The sequence below is a fragment of the Gadus chalcogrammus genome, chromosome 3 (genome assembly GCF_026213295.1).
Source record: "Gadus chalcogrammus isolate NIFS_2021 chromosome 3, NIFS_Gcha_1.0, whole genome shotgun sequence".
Taxonomy (NCBI): domain Eukaryota; kingdom Metazoa; phylum Chordata; class Actinopteri; order Gadiformes; family Gadidae; genus Gadus; species Gadus chalcogrammus.
Genome location: NC_079414.1, coordinates 4,006,832 through 4,019,735, shown reverse-complemented (window position 1 = coordinate 4,019,735; position 12,904 = coordinate 4,006,832). Strand labels below are relative to the sequence as shown.

Sequence of the window (12,904 nt, the reverse complement as noted above, 5' to 3'; positions counted from 1 at the left end):
TGTTTGAGGGTAACCGCAATGGCCTCCTCCACCTTCTGGCAGTCCACATTCGGAAAGGTACGGCTGCAGGCACCTAAACAAAAATATTCATATGACTGACCTAGTAATGGTGGGACAAGTGTAATCAAGGGAAATCTCCATTACCGCCCAAGGAGGTTATGTTTTCATTGTGGTTTGTTTGTTTGTCTGTATTTGCCAGCAGAGTAATGGAAAAACTGTTATACAGTGTACTATTTAAAGCATTGTAGCCTACAGTGAATGTTTAGCACTTAAATGTGCTGCAATATATTTTTTGATGAAGGCTATACGTGTGTGCGTGTGAGATTTAACTTGCGTATCACCACGTCATAAATTAATAAACTGTGGAAGGGTCTCTTCCCCTTTCTCCCCTTTAAACTGAACCCCTTCCACAGCTCATTAGTGCCGATTTTTCTCAGCATCCTTCGAACCCCATCCCCGACATTGCTGCCTCCAAGAAGGCTCAGGTGCCGAATCTAAAGAAATAAAATAATAAAAATCACCTCAAAACCATTTCATTTCAAACAACATATTTGACACATTTAACAAGTTGTACATATTTATGTTCTATTAAAGAATGTGTCCCAGCAATATAAAGAGAAAAATAAACTTAGACTGTAGGTCTATTGGTTTCTTGGTCTAATTTCTAAAATTCCAGGACATACCATTTTCTTTTTAAAAGAGCGGTCTGCAATCTTTTTGCAGAGGTCCTCCAAGTCTGCGAGGTTTTGACATGGACCCTATGTCCTCTTCAGCTGCCTCAGATGTCCTTCCTGACCTGGACTCCACAGCCTCCATGACTCTACCATTGCCATTTCGTAGGTCCTCGTGCATCCTTTCCAACTTCAGCATAATCCTCCTCTCCATACCCTCCAGGAAACTGAAAATCTCTGTGGAAACAAGCATAATAATTAACATTACAATCGAGATTCATTAAATGCTTCCTCAGTCGTTGTAATAATCAATGGGAAGGGATGACTTTTTCAAAGATACCTTTGGAGACTGTATCCGTTCCATCTTGATGGTTCCCTAAAACCAAATTATTTCAATAATCAAGTCATTGAAAATGTAAATGCAGGGCTAAACTGGGAACAGGTACAAATAGGTTTATATAGTGTAGCTATGTGTCTGTATTAAGGTACCTTGAAAGGCCTCATAGGTTTCTCCCCCGATGGTGGAGGATTCACATGGAGTAACTGCAGAGCAAATGCAAAGAACAATAAGTGATGTAGGCTAGGTAGCCTAGCTCTGAATAATTGCCAACAAACTAGTTTGACCAACTAACAAACTATTACTATTATGTGGTTGGATTCCAGCAGCTGGTACACCAGCCATGCCTTCATCATCGACCCTGACAGGTGTGATGATAGGTGGTTAAGGGACTGCAAAACAAGAAAAAGAAACAGTTGGCAAACAGAATTAACAACTTTTTTGTTTTTCAACCATAGCTACTATTGCAAATACTTACACGCAGGCCTTCTTGGCAACACTCCAGGTTTTATTGTTCTTTTTTTTTTTTTTTTTATTACTTCTTCCTCATCTTCATGAGGCATGTATGAAATTTTTTTTTTTTAAAACATGAGTCTTACAATATATTCAACAGAGAACTCATATATATATATATATATATATATATACGTATAGACACATAACATGGGGTTGAACATGGGGTTGAAACACATCTTACCTGTTGTAGAGAAAACACAAACTTTGTACTTTTTCCAAAGTACCTTGTCGGGCAGAGCACAGCGTCTTGCCAGAACGCTGGCATTATTTGCCGGCCAATAGCAATTCAGAACCTGTAAGATATTTGCAATTGTTGTGTATGCTTTTTTTTGTATGACACCATACAATTTATGCAATTTTCAATGAGTTGCCTTACCCCATTGCTCTTCGCCAACCATAATGATGGTGCCACATCCACCTCATTTTCCTCAAGAAAATGCACCACCGAAAACTTCAGACGATGAACCTGAAGTACAAAGACATTTTGATGGAAACTGGGGCGATGCTGCTGCCAGGTCTGTCAGTGATGGAGTCTGGGGCGATGCTGCGGCCAGGTCTGTCAGTGATGGAGACTGGGGCGATGCTGCTGCCAGGTCTGTCAGTGATGGAGACTAAGGCGATGCGTCAGTGATGGAGACTGGGGCGATGCTGCTGCCAGGTCTGTCAGTGATGGAGACTGGGGCGGTGCTGCTGCCAGGTCTGTCAGTGATGGAGACTGGGGCGGTGCTGCGGCCAGGTCTGTCAGTGATGGAGACTGGGGCGATGCTGCTGCCAGGTCGGTCAGTGATGGAGACTGAGGTGATGTGTCAGTGATGGAGACTGGGGCGATGCTGCTGCCAGGTCTGTCAGTGATGGAGACTGGGGCGGTGCTGCGGCCAGGTCTGTCAGTGATGGAGACTGGGGTGATGCTGCTGCCAGGTCTGTCAGTGATGGAGACTGGGGCGGTGCTGCTGCCAGGTCTGTCAGTGATGGAGACTGGGGCAATGCTGCTGCCAGGTCGGTCAGTGATGGAGACTGAGGTGATGTGTCAGTGGTGGAGACTGGGGCGATGCTGCTGCCAGGTCGGTCAGTGATGGAGACTGAGGTGATGTGTCAGTGATGGAGACTGGGGCGATGCTGCTGCCAGGTCGGTCAGTGATGGAGACTGAGGTGATGTGTCAGTGGTGGAGACTGGGGCGATGCTGCTGCCAGGTTTGTCAGTGATGGTGACTGAGGTGATGTGTCAGTGATGGAGACTGGAGACTGGGGCGATGCTGCGGCCAAGGTAGAGTCTCATGAAAAGGAGTGGAGAATGGTAAAGAACACTCGTGAGCCATATTCCTCCTCAAACATGATTGCCCTTTGTTTGAGGCATATCTCTGATATCAGTTTCATGCTTGTGTTTCGGATGTTTGTCCATATTGCTCCATAAAGGCGAGAGTCACAGGGACTTGAGGTGTAGGGTTCAAGGTGGTTATACACCCTACAAAGGAACATTTGTGCGCCATCATTTTTTTCTGGGGTTGTTGACAATACCTCACAGCATGCTTTGTCATTTAGCATGTAAATGTTGTTTGGATGTTTGCTACTTACTTTGCCTTCTTTCTCAATAAGTTCCATCCTGAGACTTCCACCCTCATTCAGTCTTTTCACAATTTGGACCAGAGGACTTCTTCCCGAGTGGACCAGTTTTTTCAAATGGTGAAGATAATTCTCAAAGGGGAATGCACTGCAGTTGTCCAGGCAGCCACATTTTTTAGCATCAGCAGCAAGGTGCAGCATGGAGTGGACGTTGTAGACTAGGAAGCACTCCCCATACAAAAACCTTCCTTGCTGTACAAAAAATGAGAGCAGTTCATGTGCATACGAGCAGTGGGCTTGCACCAGGCTTGGAGAAATTAGCATGCACATTGCAACGCTGAAAGCCATGAAATGCTCAAACAGGTCATCTTGAAGAACTCCCCTCAGGACTACCTTGCCAGTGTAAAGAGCAAACTGACGGAACTCTGTGGCCTTCCAACGCTCAAGATGTTCCAAACCCCTTGGCTTTCTTGCGAAATTGTTTGGAATAGCTGTCTTCAGTTGCTCAAGTCTCACACTCACCTCCTTAATCTGCCCTGAGGACATTCTTGTCTCCTTCTTTCCTTTTGTCCACAAAAGCAAAAGCTTCTTCATTACCCCAAGGCAACACTGGTGCATATAGTCCACAGGAAAGGATGTGACCATGTCAATAGAGAGGTTGGAGAAAGGTGATGTTTTTCCTTCATGGTGATGTTCCAGTTGAGTTACCTCTCTGAAGGATTGGTCAGTCCTCAGTGTGAGGTTTTCAACCTCTTGATAGGTCATCCGTCCATCCCAGAACCCCTTCTGTGTACACCTGTCACAACCAAAGTACCCCGAGTACTGCTTGATACACTTGACAAGTGCCTTCGCAGGAGCGTCATAAGTTATGCACCTTATCTGGACACGTATCACCTTGTCTCCCCACTCCAAGCCATTCTGCATCACGTTCTCCAATTTGCTGACAGTTTCGCTGATGAAGTTGAGGGAGGTTGGTTTGGATGACACCAAAGCCAGAGACAGGGGGAAAATAGATTTAGGTGACAAATTGATGCAGCAGAGAACAGGCCAAAGAGATTGGTGAATGGAAGCGTAAGCTTCCATTCAAAAAGAGGCAAGCCATCAACATTCTGGGAGATGTCTACACTGTCTAATTTTTCAAGCACTGCTTGGGGATACTTTTTAAGAGGTTCCAGAATCTGCCCTCTAACATCAAACTGAACACACTGCATTCCAGACTCAGTCTCCACATCCACTTCATTGGTACTCTCCAACAAGGTTCTTGCAGTGGAAGGAAGCTCTGGATGACCATTTTTTTTCCAGGACCTTCAATAAGGCATCCACAGCATTGTGTTTCTCTCCAAAATCAATGGCCCATTCTTTAAGTTGCTCCCTAAAGGAAGAGGCAACTGCACTGTCCTCATCACCATCACAGGAATCCTCTGATGTCTCCATTTGTTCCAACTCAGTCTCAGGGACAATGTTGGTATCGTCATGCAGCTGCTCTTCGATGGTACATCCACCTCCACTCCCAGGGCTATCATCACTGCACATCTCCTGATCATTGTGAATCTGCAGCTCATTTGGTTCTCCATCACGTGTATTCTTTTTCTGGGCTCTTGACCTGATCATTGACTGACTGCATGAATAGTTGCACAGAGGAGATTCTTATAGAGGTCTTATAGTCAAACGGTATAGGGTATATACACATTTTATGTGTTTAGGCTAGTTATGAGATCTAGTTAACATCATTAAAAGTCATTTCCAAATACATTAAAGAAAAGAAAAAAACAAAAGCAAAGAGATTTTGCAGCAGTAGCACACTTTTACTTAAACAGAGTGGGATAGGAATCAGGTTAACAAAACATCTAAGAACATCTAAGCTGTCTAACACATTACCAATGCAACATTGAAACATCATAAAACATCACAAAAAGCAGCTGGAATACAAAGAGTTTGCTTTGTATTCCAGCTGGCCTGTTATGAGCAAATTTCTATACACTACTATAGATCCATTCCAAAACATGTTCCAAGTAGGCTATAGGACAACGCATAATGCATCCTGGAATGAGTGAAGCTTGCCTGCTGACACGTTAAAATGACTGTCACAACTGCCATGAGCAAAGAGCAAAGCCATTTAGTGTAGGCTACAGTAGCCTATTCGATAGTGAATGAAGTAGGTTACTTTACACTCCCTGTCACTGTACAGAAAATAGACGATATATTATTTGCTTGTACAGCACCTTAAAAAACTCACTGTAGCCTATATTCATAGGCACACCCAGCCTCGCTTTCAATATAACACACTCGCATTCTGTAATCACTGTCAGTAAATAATAATATGAAAACAATATAAAGTATCTTCCAGCAAGAAAAAATTATCTGTTTACTGTAAATGGATAAAGGTCAACAGATGCGCAATGCAGGGCTCTCCATTTTTTAACTGAGATTTTGTCGGAGGGTGGGGGATGTATATTAATATGTAACTGCATACAAATTTGTTCAAAGACATGGTGACTAATGTATGATAGTAGGCATTCAGAAACAACATTGCCTCAAAAGGATATTGGCCTAAGCAAGACCAGGAGAGGCATATACTGTTCCCTGAACTTTTAAACGTTGCAAACATGCAAAACATAATTCTATATTTATGTGGCATTCAGTCCAATGCTTAAAAATATATCTGTGGCATTCAGTAGGCCAATGCTGTGGTAAAGTGTGCAAAGTATGAGTATGAATATTTGATGGAGTATGAGTAAGTGTTTCTTCCTGTTACATAGATAGAACTTTATCAATCCCCTGTAGGAGAAATGTGTTAATGTTTGTCCCTATAAAACAATAATGGTAAAAAAAAATTATACAAAACATGACGGTAACTCTAAAGTCAAACCGTCCAATCTGAAGGCTCTACTTAACCACTCCCCCCTTCTCACTTCCACCAATGCAAAGCGAACAGAACTGAGTAGGGGAGGGCGTAGCCCAACTAGTTTGTGAACGACCCAGAGGAACGCAACGCAAATTAAATGTGAACATGTATTGAGGCTTTAATAAAATCCCGGACGATTTTGAAATTTCACCCGGACGCATTTGATTCCTACCCTTCCACTGTTAAATAGCGGCGCAAGTTGTGTGAGCGTGTGCATGGGTTGAATTGCGTGCGTCTCACGGAGAGCCCTGCGCAATGTTCAGCTGTCAGAAATGTGTTGTAATCACTTGTATTCCTCATAGCTCAGGCTGTGAGGAAATCAGCAGCCCGCGATCGCAGCTCCTTTGATGTGAACGCGCACAGAGCGCATAGTTCAGAGCCGGACAATGATGTCGTAGTAAAGCCCTCAGGTCTACTCTGCATGTATTAACTGTGGCTAAACATCAACTGCACTGAAGTCATCCAGGGACGCAGGAAGTGGGATGCTCCGGGTGCTGCCGCACCCCCTCTAGTGGACAACAGACGCAACTACAACACTTGAACTCAGGCAATGCCGCGTTTTTTTTTTTTTTTTTTTTCGTCATCCGATTACATACAGCACCCCCCACTTCATATGACTTCCTGCGTCCCTCATCATAACTTCATAATTTCTCATTTTCAAATGATTATGAATACTATTATTGTTATTTGAAGCCGTGTCAGTCTTGACTGTGGGTGGTGTGGTCCTCTGTGTCTGCTAGTGTCTATAATACAGTAATATTTTTGTCGACATTATCAAACGGAAGAACTTTTATTATGAAGAGCACAGGTCAACGAAGCACGCTAGCCAATAAGAGGACCCGCCCACCGGCGGAAACCAGATATTGAGTGGTAAATTCGTTTCGCTCAGTAAGAACCAAAAAACGAAAAAACGAACTGAAATTTTGATTTTCGTTTTCTTGTCAAAACGAAAAAACGAAAAAACCGCTTGTTTTCTGGTTTCTGCTTGTGTCAATTATTCCCAGAAAACAGAGTAATAAAACGTACCTTGCTCCAGGGCCGGATCTACCATTAGGGCCCACGGCACTGTGCCCAGGGGCCCCAACCATTCCCAGCCAGTGGGGGGGCACCACACGAAAGAAACTTTTTTTTTTTTTATGAAAAAAAATATTAAATAGGGTATTCATTTAAAATTCATTATTAAAACGAATGTCATAAGAACAGCAAATTAATGATTCTGAACAATATAGTGGCCTAATGTGACAGTTTACCCCCCTCCCATAACCTGTCAATTGAGCCAGTCCACCTATGGTGAAAAAAAAAAAACGCGGTAGAGATGAAAAATTGATGAAAAATTGACAGTCACAGACATGATGAGACATCAACTGAGTGGTTTCGCTAAAAGACAAAAAAAAAAAAGTGAAGGACAACAGGCGTTTAGCCGCAATTCAAAATGTTCCGGTGTTGGATCGTTTTTTACACTTTATGTGTCATTATGTGTGTGTGTTAAAATAATAATAATAAAAAAAATATATAGAATTTTTTTTTCCTGATTTTTTTCGGGGAGGGGGGGGGGGGGGGCCTTTAGACATTTGTGCCCAGGGGCCTATGATTTGTTAATCCGGCCCTGCCTTGCTCCAGAAAGGAGGATGAAGGCAATAAAAGAGACAGGTCTGATGGATCAAATAGTGAGCGGGACAGTGATCAAGGCAGCCGGAAGGTTTCAAAGGTTCAGGAAGAAGGAGAAATCAAGGTTCTTGTTAAGTTCAAAGATAAGAATGATAAAGCTTTAAATCCCCTCAAACTGTCTGAAGAAATAAAAGATAAAATGGGAGGTGTACTACTCAATGTAAGAATGCTGAGAAAAGGAAATATTCTGGTTTTCTGTAAATCACAGGGTCATAAAGCTTAGGCCATGGAAGTCCGCCATTTACTTAACAGTCCAATTGAGTGCTTTGTTCCTGCGGGTGGAGGTGTTAAGGGAGCAATATACATTTGCCCTGACGTCACTGAGAGAGTGCCAACGTTTTGGGCATTTAGCAGCTGCATGTACAGTAGAGGGGACAGGAGATGTGATAAGTGTTGAGGGGGACCATGACTTCAAACAATGCCTAGTTGAGAAAACAAAGTGTTGCAATTGTGGTGGTAACCATTATTGCAGTATTCTTCAAGGAAAGTGATCAAATCCAAAGGATGGCTTTTAAAAGTTACTTTATTTGGTAAAGTATTTCGGTATGGTAAACTATGACTATGAAGCAAAAGGAGGTTGAAGCGTGTCTTTGCACGTGCAGAGCGTCTCCCAGCTGACCAAAGCTATATTAACCCTATGGGCTGCCAAGAGATTCTGAGGAGCATGCTCGATGTGTATGTTGTTATGGTCTGATCCGCATGACCCGGAAGTAGTGGGAGGAGCCGGTGTGACGTATTACCCTCGGCCTCCTCACCTGTCTGTGGTGCTCCCCTCTGTGGATGGAGCTGTTATTACAGCCTTCAGTAAGGTCCTGCTCCCCTTGTGCCTATAGTATTTACAGCTTATGTTTGGTCCTGCTTCCTAGTGGCTATGTGAGGGTAATGCAGCTTCTTAAAATACTTAACACCATATAACTTCCTTCAGGGGATGTGGGTCTCATATAACAGCTGTGGAAGTGGAGAAAGTAAGAGCTGGGGAGAATATGTCTTATGCAGGGGCAATAAGAAAAGTAAAGGACACAGGGGACGCTAACAGGCCTGTGGGGACGAACGGTTTCTTGAGGAGGTAGAAATGAGCCCAGAGGAGTTGCACACATTCATGAGGCAGAAGCTTGAGGTGCAGGAGAGAGGGAAGGGAAGGGCAAAGGCAGGAGTGAGGGAAATGGTAAAGATGGCAGGGACGGCTGGTATAAATGGGCTAACAGGGCTAAGCCCTCCCTACCTTTTACAGTAAAAATGAAAAAATATTATTAAAAACTTAGAACATATTGTTTTAAATTTTGGTAGAACCTAAAGCAGCAACAGCACCAAAAAGTGACAGAAAAACCCAGGATATATGACATATCTTCGGTTTTTTCCTGTGAATGGGCTAAATGTATTCAGCCCAAGTGGAGTAGCGTAAGCTTCCATTAAATTTTGAATGACGGGTATCGTGACACGCCCCCTTCATATGCTTCCCATTCGGGCTAAAGTCATTCAGCCCAAGCACAGTAGCGTAAGCGGGCATTTTATTGTGATTGACAGGTGTCGTGACACGCCCCCATTTGGGCTAATTTCATTTAGCCCAAGCGCAGTAGCGTAAGCTTCCATTGACGTTTGATTGACAGGTGCCCTGACACGCCCCCTTCATATGCTTCCCATTTGGGCTAAATTAGTTTAGCCCAAAGGCTGACCTAGCACAGTAGCTACAGTACAGTGACCTTCGACCAATCACAGCACAGTAGCGCAAGTTAGCATGAAAATGAACGAAGTGGATTATTTACTTTCTAATCGGTTTTCTTTAATGTCTTTGGAGGAAATATTAGTAGTAAAGAGATTGGGGACACATCAACCAAACGATGTACAGATTTACTGTCAGGAGTGCGGTCAGAATATGGCCGGTAATAGTGCATTTGCAAGCGGGTCAACTACGTTTCGTATCGAAACATTAAAAAAGCTGTCTAAATAACCCAACATGACGTGACAAGTGTGTAGAGAAAGTGGCCCCTCTCCCAGCTGCATTTCAGCGACAGGCAGTAACAATGATCTAATTTAATGTTGCATACAACATTGCCAAAGAGGAGTTGCCATTCACTCAATTTAAATCCGAAATTATTGTCACGAAGAAAAATGGATTAAACGTCAACCCGACGTATAGCAATGAGATGGCATGTGCTCAATTCATTGCATTAATAGGCGACACCTTAAAGCAAAAGACAGCTGCGGACGTCGGAAACGACACATAGGCCTACATGTCCTTCATGATTGACGGCGACACAGACGTCTCTGAGTGTGTGATCGTCTACAGCCGCATTTTGCGCAAAGGGAGACCGGTCAACATTTTAATTGTGTAATACTTTAAGCACAAAAAAAGTTTTATTTTGCTTAATGGTTTAGTTCGAAATGTTCAATTTCAGCTCAGTGAAGCACTTTAAACACCTTTTTTTTCTTTTTATTTATAATTGTGCTTCAAATAAAGACACGCCTTTCTCTACACCTTATTCTTGTTTAAAAATCATTCACATTATATGAAAATTATGAACAGAGATATAAAGGTGACCTCATGGCGTCTGGAGCCCTGTGAAGTATTGATAAATGTAATGCATTCGTTAGCCCACCCACCCAAAATCACCACCAGCCGTCACTGAAAGACAGTGCACCAAACAAAAAGAATAGCAATGACTAAAGGCCGATTCATACCTCTGGATCCGGACGAAATTCGTCCGTCCGTACCAAACGTTGTCTCCGGGACTACCCTTCATCACAAATTAACGGCATCGACAATCGCAAACATGGCATCTGTAGAGCTTTTTGCTTTGTGTCATCCGAAATCTGCAAAAAAAAGTGCAAAAAGTGTAGGCTTAGGCGGCGGTGGCATGTGACACCCCTCACCAACCCGCAGATTATCTCCTCAAAATGTTGCTCCATCTTTAAATGACCAGTTACAACTCATTGCCAAAGCAGGGGAACAATAAAATAAAAAGGTAAGGTATAATATAAGTATAAAACGTTAAACACAATATATATACATATCAGATATTATACTACTCTATCTATTTTCGCTAATGGTCAGGGGCCGTATTCACAAAGGATCTTAGGGCTAAAAGTAGGTCCTAACTGGCGAATTTAGGAGTAACTCCTAAAAATAATGGGCGTGTCACTCTTAAATTTAGGACTCCTAACTTTTTTCACTAAGAGCAATTCACAAAGTATTTTTGGCCTAAAAGTAGCACCTAAGTCTAGGAGAGCTTAAAAGTCCTCAAGAGGACTCCTAACTCAGTAAGACCTATTCACAAAGAATCGTTAAATGCCTGCGAGACGAAATGTTAGGGTATTAAACTTGTTGTGGAGTAGTGCGCGATGCATCAACATCCCCGACTAAGAGGAATAATCCGATTAGTCCCGAAATAAAATGTTTGGCCACACTACGTTATTTAGCAACAGGGGAAATGCAACTTTGCAATGCCGACGATTTAAAAATATCGCAACCATCAGTCAGCCGTGCCATAAACTTTCCTTTGGACATTCAACAATTACACAGGATCAAAGCCAACTTCATGGCACTTGCAGGTATGCCCGGTGTGGTCGGTGCTATTGACGGGACGCACATAAAAATAATTGCGCCATCAAAAGACGAGGACGTGTTCGTCAATAGGAAGAAAGTGCATTCCATCAACACGCAGGTTGTTTTTGATGCAAATTTTAACATAGCCTACTGGATGTTGATGCAAAGTGGCCTGGAGCTTCAGCAACCCATGATTCGCGCATTTTAATGGTGTGCGGTCTGAGGCAGCTTTTTGAGATGTACCAGGTGTCACTTGCTGGGCGACAGTGACTATCCATGCAAGACGCGGCTCTAGACACCGTGGCTCTAGACACCCTACCTCAATCCACAACCGGTCGTGTATGTTTGTGTGCTCTATATATGGAAGAAATCAGTAAACAATAATAAATATGGATTCAACAAATAAAAGGCATCAAAGAGCCAATACGATGTGTTTTACGCATAGGACTAAGCGTAATCTGCGTAATCACTTACATGTTATACTTTAATGTTGTGGAGAGAGGAATTGGGCAGATGAAACGTCGGTTTCATGTCCTCCACGGCGAAATACATCTCACCCCAGAGAGGGCAAGCACAGTAATCACTGTATGTGCCATTCTACACAACCTCTGCAAGCGGAGGAACATTCCACAGCCAGACGATGATGATGATGATGATGATGATGATGATGGCGATCATCATGACAAGGAATTTGGCCGTGTGATACCGAGTGAACAGGCATTTAGGGATCACTTTGAAATCACATTTTAAGTAAACACCTTGGCACAAATCAATCAACACTTAGGTAGTTCATAACATTTATTTTCTTTTAAATTTTACGTATTTTTATTGTTTGCTTTCTCTCTCTCTTGAACGTGCAGGCTACAACGTCATTATCATGGTCTGCACAAAATTGTCATCATGCGTGTATTCTGCTAACTGCACTATTGTTACGCGCCTCCCCTTTTTCTTCTTGTTGCACCCGCGCTATTCTCTTCTGTCCTCGCAGGTGTTCGCGATTCCTGGGGGTGGAGCTACGGCTACTTAAGGCGTGCCCTGTGCTCCCGATGGGGTCTCATTCTGGCGTCTTCACGTTGACCCGAGCTGCCTTTGAATCCTGCTTGGAGGACTGCTATCGTTTTTCGCATTTGTTTTGTATAGCGGAGGATGGGAACTGTAGGGAGGAAGTGCTGGCTTCGACGGCCCATTGCGTGGCTGGCCCAGGCTTCGTCCAACCTTTTTGTTTCTTTAATGAGTGTCCTTTTGTTGGAAGTTCTGTGAAATAAACGTCACCATCATTGTGATCGGGAACTTTGGTCTATGTATTCTTAATACGTTGCGGGCCGCCGGATCGCGAGCCGTGTTGTAAGGGTGGCCGTAACATATTTGGGGGCTCGTCCATACAAGATTGTTATTGTTTATCGCACTTGCGTTGTTGGTAGGGTTCTATTTTTTTTTCGCCTCTCTCGTCAACAGTGGTTTGTTTTAGTCGAGATGGAGTTCGATCTGGAGGGTTTCGTGGATGACCCAACCATTGAGAAACTGGATGGGTGCACGGTAGAACACCTAAAGCTCATTGCGGGGAGATACAGTGTCGATGTGAGTAAGTACGGCAGGAAGCCGATAATTAAGGAACGACTTTTGTCTGTTTTGGTTGAACAGGGTGTATTGGCAGCGCGGGGCGCTATTCCCCCTCGTGAACCTGATGAGGCGGGGTTCAACGA

At 43.4% G+C, this 12,904-nt stretch overlaps 1 long non-coding RNA gene across 1 annotated transcript; it reads right to left on the bottom strand.

Moving 5' to 3' along the window:
* Positions 1–840: 840 nt before the first annotated feature.
* LOC130378380 (uncharacterized) lies at positions 841–1,495 on the bottom strand. Its single transcript, XR_008894676.1, has 3 exons — positions 1,161–1,495; positions 1,012–1,047; positions 841–908 (listed from the first exon to the last, which is right to left on the bottom strand). It is a non-coding gene; the product is annotated as an uncharacterized LOC130378380 (long non-coding RNA).
* Between the last annotated feature and the right edge of the window lie 11,409 nt (positions 1,496–12,904).